Below are 17,112 nucleotides of genomic sequence, written 5' to 3'. Positions count from 1 at the left end.
CCACCATGTTCATAATGATGGCCAGAGTCTCCAAGTAGGAACCAGCAGGGACCATAAGAAAGATGGACAAGGCTCTGATCAGCAGAAGGAGGGAGGAACAGAGAAAACCAAAGGACTTCTCTAAAGACCCTAAAAGAGGAAATGCCAGACTAATCATAATCAGAAGAAGTGAGTTTTTTTTAGAAGAATACCCAGGTTCTTTTATATCCAGGTGCTGTGTGCGCTATCATCTTGGGCACACAAAGAGGGATGTCATTTGACCCTGCAGGAGGCACCCCCTCCCACTGCTATGCCTACCCTGGGTATTGCCAGTATAGTACCAGGGGATGAGACCGTCTCAGTTAATTTTGGGGGGAGTGCAGAAGTTAACCGGGTGAACCTGGGTGACAAGGGCAAGGTTGCCTAAAGCTCACATGCCTGACAACACTAAGAAGTACAGGCAGTATCTTACTATTACCATCAATGGGCAGAGGGTGGAGGCTTTGAGAGAAACAGGGGCAAGTATGACAATTGTGAGGTGTCATCAGGACTCTTCAGAGCAAGTATTTCCTAATGTAGTCCGTCATTTTTTGACAGCTGATGACCAGGTAAGCCACTGCCTAATGGCTCCAGCTTCCTGAGTGGGGTTTCTTAACGTTTCTTAAGGGTAAATGTGAATTCAGCCATGCCTATTGACAGCTTGCTGGGAAATTACTTAGAGCACACTATCTGCAAAGAGGTGTAGCTTAGATCTCACTTGGAGATAATGGGATTGGCTGAGTGGGTGTGCCTGATTACATGGTACCTGCAGCTCATCAGGGAAGCCAGAAGGTTCTGAAGTGTGAAAAAATAGGCCAGATGCCAGCCAGCAAGTGGAAGTGCAGGAGATGTGGAAAATCCACCCCAAAAGTTCACACAGTCTGGGAGGAGGTTAATCCTCAAGGTGATGCATGGGACCATCCGGGGCAGACATTGCTGCTTTAGGAGACCTGCCTGAGCTACGAGGGTGGCAAGCTGATGAAGGACCACACCAGCAGAGTTCTGCCAAGCTTTAAAAGAGTACCCCACTCTTGAGGATGTAGAATGTCAGGATGAGACCCAGGCAGCTGATGACACTTCTGGTGATCACCACATTTACTGGGTGAATGATCTCCTGTATAGTGAGCCTAAGGTCCATTCGCCTCGATCAACCCATGCATTGGTGGTCCTCTTTGCTACTGGTCCTTCGGACTGGGCTTGAACCCAGGACTACAGAAATGAGTTGAAGGGTCATCTGGCTGACCTTCTCTTTATGCCACAAGCCTCAAAGTGAGCCAATATGCTGGGACTCGAGATCCCTTTGAATGGAGCAGGTCCGAGGTTGTATGCTACTGACATATGCCATGATCTCAGTTTGTAACACTTGAGAATAGAGTCATGGAATAGTGACTGGTAAATAAAACCTGATATTGTCAATAGGAAACCAGTAATTATTATCCTGAACAGTTAAATCCACAAATGTTTTTAAATGTTTTTAAATGTACTTAATCTATATAGAAAATCTGGGAAAATACTTTCTGGTCACATGAAGCCCTAAAGATGTTGCACCAAGATTTCTAAAGCCATAATCTTAATAAAAATGTAACATTTTACTCAATCTAGTTTAGAAAAAAAAGATGACCCACCAAGTCAATGTTGTTGTGTAGCCATTTTAGAAATAGCTCCATGCATGTTAGCTTAACACAGTAGGCTGCTGTGCACTTTAACCTAGATATATTTTATTCGGCTTCGCATTGTTATTTTTACAATAGCCAGTTTTACGGTCTTGTTTTATTTTCATCTATCTAACTTTTTTTTTCTTAGTTCAGCACTGTGTTCTCAAACAAGACATTCTTGATCACTCTGTGCTTCATTCAAGGCTACAGTTTGGTACACTGCTGGTGAAGTGGTAGAAGTTTAGTCTCCAACATTCGTAGAAAATACACATTCTTACATAGGGAAATTTTCTTAGAATATTAGCTGTGTTATTATAAAAACACTTCCTAATTCCGAGGGAGATTCCAGCCAAGGAACTACGACTGTATGCTGCTTGCTGAATACTTCGCTACAGATGCTAACGCAGACTTCAGGTCTTTGCTCAGGTATGAGGGTTGATGTCCTCCCGGGGGAACGTGAAAGGCAGAATTACAGCTTAACACGCTGTGCTTAGAGTATGACTTAGATAGGAAATAGTCCATCGGTTAAATGGACAATATGATAGCATTATTCTTATGCTTCACTCTTCTTGTCACCATTTTAATACTGTCATGTTGTCATGTTGTGTTGTCTTGGTTATTGCAGCTCACGCTTTGCTATCTAAGATGCAGTCGTTTTATTAAACCAAACATTGAAACACATACTGCTTCTGTCTGTCATTTATATATGAGACTGAAATGTGAATGAGAGAACCGGAGGTGGCCTGAGTGACCAGGACTTCCCTGAGAAGCCTAATATGTCATGCGCTCGGCTGCCCAATCATCCCTATCCTCTGCATTGCTAGTTAGCTGGAGCAAAACCCGGATTTAGAGCGACAGGTGTCACCCACAGTGGGTCAGACTCAGTCTCCCACACCGTAGACGATCTTGCTGCTCAAAATCCAGTAGTCTCATTAGAATAATGAGAGCCTACGCGACATGGTGCCGCCAACGTTTGGTCAGGCTCTAATTTTCGGGTCCTCAGGAGTATCTGTGTCTCATTATATATAATGACACCTCAATGCCATATGCAGAGATGTCTGTGGTGCTGAGGATTTCCACCACAGCTATGCAGGTGATACCACTACAGCTGGAGGTTGTTCAAGCTTGACCTTTAAAAGGAAAACCCCATTTTGGTGTGCCTTCTCTGAAATCATAGTGTTACTATCATGGCGAATCCCCAACATGTACAAATTGTGGTTAATATGAGGTCATCTCTAACAGCACATTTACTAGAGAATGGCCTAACAGCCCAGAGGGGTTCGGCCACATTCGTGGTGGACGCCCATGCAGCTTATAGAACAGAACTTTTTTATTCTTGGGTCACATTTCCAGCAGTTGATGGGAACACAAATACATTTCACCAATACACACCCGCAAATGCGTCTGGACAATACAGAGCACACACATATTAACCCCTTCGCTGCCAGGCCTTTTCCCCCTCCTGTGCCAGGCCTTTTTGTTGGCTATTTGGGGCAGTTCGTGCTTAGGCCCTCATAACTTTTTGTCCACATAAGCTAGCCAAGCCAAATTTGTGTCCTTTTTTTCCAACATCCTAGGGATTCCAGAGGTACCCAGACTTTGTGGGTTCCCCTAAAGGAGACCAAGAAATTAGCCAAAATACAGCAACAAATTTCGTTTTTTTTTAAAAAATACAAAAAAAGGGCTGCAGAAGAAGGCTTGTTGTTTTTCCCCTGAAAATGGCATCAACAAAGGGTTTGCGGTGCTAAAACCACCATCTTCCAAGATTTCAGGAACAGACAGACTTGAATCAGAAAACCCCATTTTTCAACACAATTTTGGCATTTTACTGGGACATAGCCCATTTTTACTATTTTTTGCGCTTTCAGCCTCCTTCCAGTCAGTGACAGAAATGGGCATGAAACCAATGCTGGATCCCAGAAACCTAAACATTTCTGAAAAGTAGACAAAATTCTGAATTCAGCAAGGGGTCATTTGTGTAGATCAGATCCTACAAGGGTTTCCTACAGAAAATAACAACTGAAAAAGAAAAATATTGAAATTGAGGTGAAAAAAACATAAATTTTTCCCTACGTTTTACTCTGTAACTTTTTCCTGCAATGTCAGATTTTCTAAAGCAATAAACCGTTACGTCTGCTGGACTCCTCTGGTTGCGGGGATATATAGGGCTTGTAGGTTCATCAAGAACCCTAGGTACCCAGAGCCAATATATGAGCTGCACCCTGATGTGCGTTTTCATTCTATACCGGGTATACAGCAATTCATTTGCTGAAATATAAAGAGTGAAAAATAGCTATCAAGAAAACCTTTGTATTTCCAAAATGGGCACAAGAAAAGGTGTTGAGGAGCAGTGGTTATTTGCACATCTCTGAATTCCAGGGTGACCATACTAGCATGTGAATTACAGGGCATTTCTCAAATAGATGTCTTTTTTACACACTCCCTTATATTTGGAAGTAAAAAATGTAGAGAGAGACAAGGGGCAATAACACTTGTTTTGCTAATCTATGTTCCCTCAAGTCTCCCGATAAAAATTATACCTCACTTGTGTGGGTAGGCCTAGCGCCCGCGACAGGAAACGCCCCAAAAACACAACGTGGACACATCACATTTTTTGAAAGAAAACAGAGGTGTTTTTTGCAAAGTGCCTACCTGTAGATTTTGGCCTCTAACTCAGCCGGCACCTAGGGAGACCTACCAGACCTGTGCATTTTTTAAAACTAGAGACCTAGGGGAATCCAAGATGGGGTGACTTGTGGGGCTCTGACCAGGTTCTGTTACCCAGAATCCTTTGCAAACCTCAAAACTTTGGCTAAAAAACACATTTTCCTCAAATTTTGGTGACAGAAAGTTCTGGAATCAGAGAGGAGCCACAAATTTTCTTCCACCCAGCATTCCCCCAAGTCTCCCGATAAAAATTATACCTCACTTGTGTGGGTAGGCCTAGCGCTCGCGACAGGAAATGCCCAAAACACAACGTGGACACATCACATTTTTTTAAAGAAAACAGGTGTTTTTTGCAAAATGCCTACTTGTAGAATTTGGCCTCTAGGTCAGCCGGCACCTAGGGAAAGCTACCAAACCTGTGCATTTTTTTAAACTAGAGACCGAGGGGAATCCAAGATGGGGTGACTTGTGGGGCTCTGACCAGGTTCAGTTACCCAGAATCCTTTGCAAACCTCAAAATTTGGCTAAAAAAACATGTTTTCCTCACATTTCGGTGACAGAAAGTTTTGGAATCTGAGAGGAGCCACAAATTTCCTTCCACCCAGCATTCCCCCATGTCTCCCGGTACAAATGATACCTCACTTGTGTGGGTAGGCCTAGCGCCCGTGACAGGAAATGCCCCAAAACACAACGTGGTCACATCACATTTTTTGAAAGAAAACAGAGGTGTTTTTTGCACAGTGCCTACCTGTAGGTTTTGGCCTCTAGGTCAGCCGGCACCTAGGTAAACCTACCAAACCTGTGCATTTTTGAAAACTAGAGACCTAGGGGAATCCAAGATGGGGTGACTTGTGGGGCTCTGACCAGGTTCTGTTACCCAGAATCCTTTGCAAACCTCAAAATTTGACTAAAAAAACACGTTTTCCTCACGTTTCGGTGACAGAAAGTTCTGGAATCTGAGAGGAGCCACACATTTCCTTCCACCCAGCGTTCCCCCAAGTCTCCCGATAAAAATGATACCTCACTTGTGTGGGTAGGCATAGCGCCCGTGACAGGAAATGCCCCAAGACACAACGTGGACACATCACATTTTTTTTAAAGAAAACACAGGTGTTTTTTGCAAAGTGCCTACCTGTAGATTTTGGCCTCTAGCTCAGCCGGCACCTAGGGAAACCTACCAAACCTGTGCATTTTTGAAAAATAGAGAGCTAGGGGAATCCATGATGGGGTGACTTGTGGGGCTCTGATCAGGTTCTGTTACCCAGAATCCTTTGCAAACCTCAAAATTTGTCTAAAAAAACAAATTTTCCTCACATTTTGGTGACAGAAATTGCTGGAATCTGAGAGGAGCCACAAATTTCCTTCCACCCAGCGTTCCCCCAAGTCTCCCGATAAAAATGATACCTCACTTGTGTGGGTAGGCCTAGCGCCCGCGACAGAAAATGGCCCAAAACACAGCGTGGACACATCACATTTTTTCATAGAAAACAGTGCCTACCTGTGGATTTTGGCCTCTAGCTCAGCCGGCACCTGGGGAAACCTAGCAAACCAGCGCATTTTTGAAAACTAGAAACCCAGGGGAATCTAATATGTGGTGACTTGTGGGGCTTTGACCAAGTTCTGTTACCCAGAATCCTTTGCAAACATCAAAATTTGGCCCAAAAAACACTTTTTCCTTTCATTTCGGTGACAGAAAGTTCTGGAATCTGAGAGGAGCCACAAATTTTCTTCCACCCACCGTTCCCCCTGGTCTCTCGATAAAAATGGTACCTGACTTGTGTGGGTAGGCCTAGCCCCCACGAATGGAAATGGCCCAAAACACAACGTGGACACATCACATTTTTTCACAGAAAACAGAGTTTTTTTTTTTGCAAAGTGCCTACCTGTGGATTTTGGCCTCTAGCTCTAGCTCATAACAATAGGCCGATCTGCCCCCAGGGGGGGCAGAAATGGCTGAAATAAATTTGCCACCCCCCCAACCCCACTAACCCCCCCCCGGGAGCGACCCTTGCCTACGGGGTCGCTCCCCCTGTGCGACATTGGCGCCAAAAAAATAATCCCCGGTGCCTAGTGGTTTCTGCCCCCTTGGGGGCAGATTGACCTAAAATCAGCCAAATGGTCTAAATACAATTTGCCCCCAAGGGGATCGACCCTTGCCTAATGGGTCGCTCCCCATCTCTAAAAAAACAAACAAACAAAAAAAAAACACAAACAAAAAATTTGCCCTGGCGCCTACAGGTTTCTGCCCCGAGGGGGGGCAGAAATGGCCTAAAATAAAATTTCCACCCCACCCCCACAACTCCCCCCCGGGAGCGAGCCTTGCCTACGGGGTGGCTCCCCCTACCACCAAACAAAAAATCCCCAGTGCCTAGTGGTTTCTGCCCCCCTTGGGGGCAGATCGGCCTAATCAAAATATGTTGATCTACCCCCCATGGGGGCAGAAATGGCCTAAAATAATTCCCCCTCCCCCCCCAGGGGAGCGACCCTTGTCTAAGGGGTCGCTCCCCTTGCGTGAAATTCACGTAAAAAAAAAACTCCGTGGTGTCTAGTGGTTTCTGTCCCCATTGGGGGCAGATTGGCCTTATCAAAATAGGCCAATCTGCCCCAAGGGGGGCAGAAATGGCCTAAATATAATTTGCCCCCTAGGGGAGCGACCCTTGCCTAAGGGGTCGCTCCCCCCACCTAAAACTAAAAAGTAAACAAAAAACATTTTTTTTTGTATCCCTGGTGCCTAGAGGTTTCTGCCCCCCCTGGGGACAGATCGGCCTAATAATAGGCCGATCTGCCCCCAGGGGGGGCAGAAAAGGCCTTCCAAAAAAATGCCCCCCCTGGGAGCGACCCTTGCCCAAGGGGTCACTCCCTTATGACAATTTCACAAAAAAAAAATCCCTGGTGTCTAGTGGGCGTTTCAAAAGCCGGATTACAAGCAATCCGGCTTTTGAAGCGCTCGGAGAGACTTCAAAGGGAAGGAAATACATTTCATTCCCTTTGAAGCCTCTCCGGGCCTCCCCCATGTGATTGAAAGAGAAATGCAAAGCATTTCTCTTTCGATCGCGCTGGAAGCTGAGCTTCCAGCGTGATGGGGGAGGCTCTGTGATTGACGTCACGGGGGTGGGGGGGGTCGGGGTTGGAAGGGGAAGCGCTTCACCTTCCATCCCTGCCTTCGGGGGCTGGGTGGGGAGCACGGGGGGAGCGCTAGCGCTTCCCCCAGTTCCCGTGCCTTGGACGAGGTGACCTCCCGGGTGCCTTGGACGAGGTGACCTCGTCCAAGGCACTCGAGAGGTTAAGAGATACCTCTATCTTATCAAGAACATAATAATTGGCTTGATGGCACCCTACCCCACACAATATTACCAGTAAGGTTAGGTCCACTAAGTAATGATGGTCCTACCTGGCCTTTATTGGCCACCTAAACACCACATCCTGCGGTTGCAAATTTAGCAGTAGCTGAGGTTCGTCGCTTATTTATAGAATGAATAGTGATATATAGATCATTAGTACAATTTGTGATGCAGACACTAAATACAAACCCAGCTTGTGCTGCTCCAGCACATCCACATGCAGCAACACCAGGTATCAATCCTGCGACTGTACATTCGATTATGGGTAAAGTACCTGCAAACGAGAAGAAACTCCATTTTGGTTAGCACAGAAAATTAATACGCTGGAGGGAGTATTTCCCCATTCGGGACCTCAGGATACACGTAGAATATTAACAATGTGCTTGTCTTATGGGATGGTCCCTACAGTAGAAAACTGTAATACTTGGGGCACGGTATTTGCCGCGCTCTATACAACCGCACACGGTACACCAACACTTGCCAACTTACCGCAAGTGTTGAAACAAATTCAAGATGAATACGGGGCTGCCCCGGCCCTAGATTTAGCGATGCAGTTGATTTTGCCACAGTATCCTCAATCATTTTAAGTAACCTTAAAGGGGAAGCGGTCGCACTTACAGTACGAATGAGGCTTCGTGACGTTCCACAACAGGACCAGGAAAGAGAGCTGCCTAAAATAATAGTAGAGACCTATTCAAGTATTGGTCGAGATAACTTAGGGGCCAGACCACAAAAACCACAATTTCAGGGTAAATCGAGTAAAGATTCCCCCAAGCAGGCACCTGAGGGTAATAAGAACTGCTGGGACAAAAAGCAACAAACTCCCAAAAAAGAGAGGGCAGAATCTCCACGTATGGAGACCCCACAAAATAGGTATAATCTCAGGAATAGAGATAATATAAAAACGCCTGATAGATATCAATATACTGATACACGCCAATCTTGTTCCTTTCAGGACTCATCAGAAGATAAAAAATGAGAGAGGTGGGCGATCAGAGCGAAGAACAGAGTATGTGAAACCGAGACAGGAATCACAACACTCTTCGGAGGTTTCTGTTAAAAAGGAAGAGAAACCTGCCCAACAAAAACAACAATTTAAAAAGAGAAAGGTGGCAGCAGTCGCAGTCTGACATGCCACACAGGAAGAGGGTCCTCTTGAAAAACAAGAATTGGGCTCTAGCCTTGCTAGACAGCGCGGCAGAGGTCACAATAGTTCTCCGGAATCTTCTGGAGCATCTGGAGGTGAAAGCAACTGATGACTTTATGCAAGTAAAAACTGTTGACAAGGGTGTCTGCACACCTGATAGGGTGTACAAAGTAATGTTACAGTTAGAAGGAGACGAACACACAATAGATGCAAACTTTTGGGATTGCATAGTAAAAGTATATGATGTCTTGTTGGCCGAACAAGATTAGTCACCTGACTTTGCCCGTACATGCCCATATGGAGAAGAAGTCATTAAGCCTTCTTTCTCACCCCTTGTTCCAGAGGAAGTCGTTGAATCCTATTCCATTGAATGGGCTTTGGCACAAGCACCTGCATTATATAGAAATCATGTGGGATGGGATAAAGAATCCCCCTACCATGTAATTCCAATTAAAAGTGAACCTCAGCCACAACCACAGTATCCTATAAAACATGAAGCAAAAGCACCAGTGAGAGAAATACTCACACAATTAGAATACCAGGGTGTGATTGATCCCTGTGTCTCGCCAATGAATAACCCATTATTCCCCGTAGCTAAACCAGACCATTCATACAGAACAGTCTTAGACTACAGACATTTAAACAGTCATACACTTACCTATGCTATCCAAAACTCGCATAGCACAGCAATAATGAGCAACATAGTGTGTAAAAAATACAAAACAACACTAGACATTTCCAATGGGTTTTTCTGCCAGAATATAGCGCCTGAGAGTAGCGACTTAACAAGTTTCAGTGCACTAGGCTCCCAGAAAAATTCTGTCATTTACCTCAGGGGTATAAGAACAGCCCAGGACTGTTTGCGGCTCGTGTCACTGCTGTTTTGCACAAGATTAATTCTGAAGCATTGTCCTATGTAGATGATATCTATCTCAAGGATGATGAATTGCTACAACATTTAAGATGGGTAGCCCGCATAGTTGTAGGGTTTGTTGAATTTGGATACAAATTTAAATTTGAAAAAACAAAAATATCTTTCTCCAGTGTCCTGTTCCTAGGATATGAGCTGTCGAGTAAAGGGAAGAGCCTAGCGCCACAATTCATAGAGAAATGCGCACAGTTACAACCACCGAATACAATAAAAAAACTCCAATCACTACTGGGTTTCCTGAATTTTGGCAGAACCTACATTCCAGATTATGCTACACGCATAAAACCTTTATAATACGTCCCGATGTTTCAAGTAAATTCTGGACAATTGAACATACACGTATACTTCAAGAGTTGCAGACAGATGTGCTTGCAGCACAACACCTACATACGAGGGACAACAAAACACATTTGGTCATCCGAGTAATAGCTGGGGCCATAAGTTTCACGTATGTGATGTTTAATGAAGGTGAGACAGTCCCGATTGCATACAAATCGCACTTTTACTCAGCAGAAGAACAACGCTTTGCTCCCAGAGAGAAAATTCTCATTGCTGTACAGATGGCTGTCATTAAAGAAAGACCTATTGCCCAAGGAAAACTCATTATTGTCATTTCTCCAATCCCAGCCCAAGAGGCTGTTACAAAAGCTAGTGTTCCAAACGCAAAAGCATTACATCCACGTTGGATAAAATGGGCTACGTCTCTGATAGCCACTAATGTAGATTACATTTTTGACCAAAAGTTACAAACTCAGGAATTTTTACAATATGAAATAGAATATCCAGTTCCAGCAAATACTTTGCCTATTGAGCAATATCATAGAGTCATGTACACCGATGGTTCTGCACGACCTGCAATTGTAACTAAACATCAATATTCTGCTGCTTGCGCAGTCGCAAATGGCTATATGTAGGGTGATAAATGTTGTCCTCTACATACCTTTACACAAACCCTAGGGGATTTTACAGCACAATTGGCTGAGCTAAAAGCTCTGCTGATGGTGCTGGAACACAAGGATCCTGCACAGCCTACGCTGATTGTTTGTGATTCATATTATTGTGTCCAATCCTTTAATGAATACCTGCATTATGGGCTCCAGAATGGGTTCAGAGATTCCAAAGGCAATACCATTAAACACAGACTACTGTGGTGGAAGGTAGCTGACCTGAAAGAGATGCTACCGAATGTCCATGTTGTCCACACACTAGGACACCAGCGCGTTGGAATACATGTTGTGGAAATATACTGACTGATGAAGCCGCAAAGTCAGCAGTGGCAGTAGCCACTGTAGCTGCAGTGACTCGCTCGAGTTCCAAACCGGATGCAGACATTTGGGCTGCCGTGACAGCTACGGCTGATGGTACACCCTATCCTAAAGGATTTCCTAACAAATATCACTATTGTATGGGAAGTATGCTGAACGCTGAAGCAAGATACCAGGCGTAGGTGTACGAGACATCCCCAAAAAAGACATAAGATCAAAATTGATTAAAGCAGCGCATGAAGGGGTGGCATCTGCCCATTATGGTGTGGCGGCTACAATTTGGTCTTGCAGGCCCGTTATTGGTGGGCAGGTCTCTATAAGGAGACTAAGCAGTATGTCACCCCTCTTAATTTCAAACAAACCATTACAATGTGTGGACTTGGACCACTGTGATCCCTTAACACCTGATAGTGCATACAAATATATTTTAGTCACTGTTGATTCATGTTCAAGATTTGTATGGGTGTGGCCACAACGCTCGGCTGACACTCAGACTGTTATTAAAGATTTGCTAGTCTTTATCGGTACATATGCAGTTGCGGGTTTCCATTCAGACAGGGGCACTGCTTTCGCCTCAAAGGCATTCAGGGACTCCATGGCTTTGCTGAGGTCCAACTCCAGTACTCCTCTCCATTTCATCCCGAGAGAAATAGTGTTGTGGAGTGATTAAACCACGATTTAAAGCAATCCTTAACAGCCAGAGTCTTCGGTACGGGTCGTAGTTGGTTTAACCACCTGTATGGAGTCCAGAGAGCACTAAATACTCTGCCTAGAAGGTCCCTGGGGGGTCATACTTCATATAAGTGCTTCTTTGGAACTCAAATGTATGTTCCAGATCTTGATGGACCTGGCATGGAGGCAGCGGAACGACCTTTTGACATAAATTAACGTGTCACTGTATTACAGGAATTGCAACAGTTCCATGATGATAATACTTCCAAAAGTGCCGCCTCCACAGGAATTAAGGATGTGCCTGTAACATCTACCGGCTGGATTCCCAGAGTTGGGGATTTTGGGCAAGATGTAGCAAGGGTTTTGCGAGTCGCAAACGGCGAAAAACGCCGTTTGCGACTCGCAAAAGCCACTTTGCTATGTTGAAATGCATTTTGCGAGTCGGATCCGACTCGCAAAATGCATTTCCGAATCGCAAATAGGAAGGGGTGTTCCCTTCCTATTTGCGATTCGCAATGGTATGCAATTCCATTTGTGACCGCGTATGCGGTCGCAAATGGAGTCGCAGTTACCATCCACTTGAAGTGGATGGTAACCCATTCGCAAACGGGAAGGGGTCCCCATGGGACCCCTTCCCCTTTGTGAATGGACCCCAAAACATTTTTTCAGGGCAGGGAGTGGTCCAAGGGACCACTCCCTGCCCTGAAAAAACCAAAACAAAAGGTTTCGGATTTTTTGAAATGCAGCTCGTTTTCCCTTAGGGAAAACGGGCTACATTTAAAAAAAAAAAAAAACTGCTTTATTTAAAAGCAGGTCGCTAACATGGAGGCCTGCTGACTACAGCAGGCCTCCATGTTAGTGAGTGCCTATACTCGCAATGGGGTCGCAAACTGCGACCCACCTCATAAATATTTATGAGGTGGGTCTTTGCGACCCCATTGCGAGTTGCAGAAGGTGTCTGAGACACCTTTCTGCATAGCAAATTGCGACTTGCAATTTGCGAGTCGCACGGACTCGCAAATTGCAAGTCGCAATTTGCTTTCTTCCTGCATCTGGCCCTTTGTACGTGGGAAGGTCGCAGTGAAAAAGGACTTTGGCCCTTCTTATCGAGCACCAGTTCCTGTACTAGGGATACACGGTACCAGAACTGTTATTCTACCACCGTTGGCTGGTGCCAAAGAAAATCGTTTTGTCTCCATTGACAATGTCAAACTACACCATGTGGCCGATCCTGCACAGCTGACCAAGAGGAACATCCAGCAGTTGCCGAATCCCTCTCACTACTGGCAAAGAAGTTCCTCTACAAGTTGTTTATACCAACACCGACATCTCTCCGTGCTTGGGGAGGGTGGAAGATGATCTTGCATTAGTTCCACTAACGTCAACTAATTTAGAAACATTTGACCAAGTCAATTCGACTCCAACACAAACGGATGATGCTATCTATAGTGTGCCACAGCAGGAAACACCGACTCCACCACTGACAACTGCTCTGCCATTTGCATGAACTGCCTCTGGTTATTTTGTCGACTTCAACGATGATTTCTCAGACTCATTCGCCGCTTCGACAGCTGATTTGTCAAGTACACGTAAGCTAACAAACTGGCTGAAAGAAATTTATTTTATTCTTCCATGGAACTATCTATGGCTCTCTTTGACTGTCCTAGCATTTCTACTTTGGATTGGTTTTGTCATTACCTTTTTCTTCTTAATACATGGTCATTTTTTACCTGAAAGATCGACAGTTGCACTGGTGGAGGAGGTTTTGAAACCACATTTTTCATCACATAAAGTCCAAAGAGACTTATCCTGTGTGAACATTTCCACAGTGCCAATTCCTGATGGGATTGTTTGGGACAAAGTAATGTTTGACATTGTTTCTGATAATTGGGGATGTGAAAACAGTTGATTCTATGATGACTGAATTGCAATATTATACTGTCTTTGAAAACGAAGATGTTTACCAATTTAAAGAAAATGATGGCTATTTGTTTTGTTATAATTATTATAGGCATTTCATACATAGAGCAAGCAGTCCCAAGACTGTTCTTAATTAAACGCAATGGGAACATTGCCCAACTCCGTCTCAAGGGAGTTCCAAAACATATTCTGAAAAGTTTGCATATTTTTCTGGGCACAATCGAAAGAATGCTGAGTCATGTTATATTAAAGTACCACTTATTAAGGTAATAAATATGTTACTGAGCAATACGAAATTTATATATTCGGAATCCTTTGTTTCCCTGTTTCTCTGTTATCAATAGAAGGCTATGAATATTAGTTCAAATCAATTGATCTGAAGTGTGTGGGGAACAAGAAATTGGCAAATTAAGGGAAAGGAAACATTGTTTAGAGCATGTCTTCTTCCTGTACAAATGATCTCTTTAAACAAAACGGTACAACAGACGAGTTTTTTGGGCTTAGCTAAAATTAGGGAATTAAATATGCCCAGTATACCTGCCCCGCAAAGTTTTATAAATGGCAAAAATATAGAAATGCAACTGAAAATGAGCTCGATGAGTCGGTCCAGAATGGTACATTTAATGCTTCACTGACACATCCTGGCGGGTGGTTATTATGGCCAATAGATACCAATGGGTTTCACCAACTCCTCGGGGGGTTTTAGGACAAGTAGGCCAGACCCTTGCTATATATCACCAGAGCATGCGGGTTAAATTACAACATATAGTGTGGGAAAATTATGCCAGCAGTGGCTAAAATCATCCTCACGAGACACAGTTAGAGAACATCTCAGTCTCCTGTCTAACTCCACTGACTTACAACATTTCTTCTCAGGCTGCAGAACACCATGTAGGAAGCGTTTCTTATATGCAGTATACAATGAAATTTGGAAACTTTCCCAACAAGATGCTGCTGCCCAGTTAAGGCAAATAGATCAGGAAAATCTAAGAAAAGGCATTAGCTGTTGTGGATAATGGGATTAACACTTTGTCCGACGGGATATACACCATAAATAATATTGTCTCTTCTGCTATAGACATTATACAATCAGATATGTCTTCTTTACACCATGGACAGAGTCAGATCAGGTCCATTATGCAGTTGGGTTGGACGCTTCAAATATTAAAGGCGGGTCACGTCCCATGGCAGCACATCCGTGCAAGGGAGATATTTTCTTCTTTTAATTTAACGAGACAACAACAACTAATGGCTAAGAAGGAAGCAACTTATGTCATGCTTAACATCAAGAAGTTAGAAAAGTTGCCTTTTACTGTGGCCGAAATACCATCAGCTGAGTGGTTAATACATGGGGTTACTAATCTGCATATTTCCACACTACAATTCACCTCCTGTTTAAAACACATTCCGGTAGGCAGATATGAAAAACTGGGAGATAACTACATCCATTAGGTGTGGGAGCTTCCCTTCTCGCACAAATGCTTCAATGGCATGAAAGAGGTCTTTCTTAGCAGTAGTGAATGCAAGACTTCAGTCAGCCATTCGATGATTTTTCAACAGCTGTCCATGCAAGGGGAGTGTAACGCCTCAGCAGCAAACTTGGCTTGTTATCTGAAGGGAGTCCCAGTCCTCTTGATTAGACCTACGTTCCAGGTGCTTTCAAATGGCAGCTATGTCCTTCTCAATAGTGAAGGCTGTTGTGGCATGCGGGCTGGAACAGTTTACGTTGTTTCGGTCTCTAAGGTTGTTACATGCTGCGGGAACGTAATGTTTCCTCCACTAAATTTAGGGGTATTTGGCCTTACATTGCTTCTTCAAACGTGAATTATGACAAGTTAAGTAGACTCAAGGTTCTTGTTTCAAAAGCATGTGGCCCTTACATCTGCGTGCAAGACCTACGCACTTCAAGTGGCAAGGTCATCAGCAGAAGTACAGCCCCTGTTAAATACGAACTTTCCGAGACACTTTAGTGAACTCATGGGACAAATATTTAATGCATCCAGTACAACTGGAATCGCACATTTTTTCAAAGCTGTTGGTTCTGGTTTCGTTCACACCTTCTCCTCCATATTCGGTTTGATACCTTCATCTATCCACTCAATATCCGGTAGTATTTTTGGGGGACTTCCAATAACTTTGGCTTTATTAGCTGGCATCCTGCTGTTGCTGTTGTTTATGCGCAATGGCTGTCCCGCCACAAACAGGAGAAATGACGGTGCTCCCATCAGTGCAGCTGTGTCATGAGCGGATGATGCAGTACTTTGGAGCAACACTCCTGGAGCAATGAGAGTGTGACTCGTCTTTGTCGTTCAGACTGGTTTTGTATTGTGTGCAGCCCGTGTTTCGGTGCCTCTGGTTCTCTTTCGAACATGCACTGGAAGTCTGACTTTCACAGCAACGCTTGCCTGAAGTAGATGCTGATCTGTTGATGATCTCGCTGAGGGTTCATTGCCAGACATTAAGGTTGCGTTTGCTGCGTGAAGCTAATTATGAGTTACCCTTCCTGGATGAAGTTGTCGACAACTCATCAATGGGCACTCCACAGGATGCTGCCTTGATTGACACTGGGGCTATGGAACACACTTGCTCCTTGATCCTTTTTGGCAGGGACTTTCTGGCTTTGACATCTGCCGAAGTGGAAGATCTCTTGTTCTCCATGACTCATACCTAGTTTCTAAATTGACATATTTTTTTAATTTGGTTATAAATCACATGCTCATGTTTTAAATTGCCACGTAGTATGCTTGTGTGTCCTTTTAGCTTGTCCAAATTGACCTGGTTTTTATATATATATCTTAGGTTGAGCTTTAGCAATGAGATTTTAGTTTTGGCTTTGAACCACTTTCAACCGACAAGGGAAAGGTGCTGTGTAGCCATTTTAGAAATAGCTCCATGCACGTTAGTTTAACACACTAGGCCTCTGTGCACTTTAACCTAGATATATTTTATTCAGCTTCGCATTGTTATTTTTAAAATAACCAGTTTTACGGTCTTCGTTTATTTTCATCTATCTAACTGTTTTTGCTTAGTTCATCACTGTGTTCTCAAACAAGTCATTCTTGATCACTCTGTGCTTCAGTCAAGGCTACAGTTTGGTACATTACCGGTGACCGTGGTAGAAGTTTAGCCTCCAACATTCGTAGAAAATACACATCCTTATGTAGGGACATTTTCTTAGACCATCAGCTGTGTTATTATAAAAACACTTCCTAGTCTCATTACACGTTAAGAGGGAGATTCCAGCCAAGGAACCACGACTGTATGCTGCTTGCTGAATGCTTCGCTACAGATGCTTACGCAGAACACAGGCCTTTGCTCAGGTGTGAGAGTTGATGTCCTCCCGGGGGAAGCTGAAAGGCAGAATTAGAGCTTAACAATGTTGTGCTCAGAGTATGACTTAGATAGGAAATAGTCGATCAGTTATAGTGACAATATGATAGCGTTATTCTTATGCTTCACTCTTCTCGTCACCATTTTAATACTGTCATGTTGTGTC

The sequence above is a fragment of the Pleurodeles waltl genome, chromosome 5, assembly GCF_031143425.1.
Source record: "Pleurodeles waltl isolate 20211129_DDA chromosome 5, aPleWal1.hap1.20221129, whole genome shotgun sequence".
NCBI classification, from domain to species: Eukaryota; Metazoa; Chordata; class Amphibia; order Caudata; family Salamandridae; genus Pleurodeles; species Pleurodeles waltl.
Note: the sequence above shows the minus strand (reverse complement) of the source record.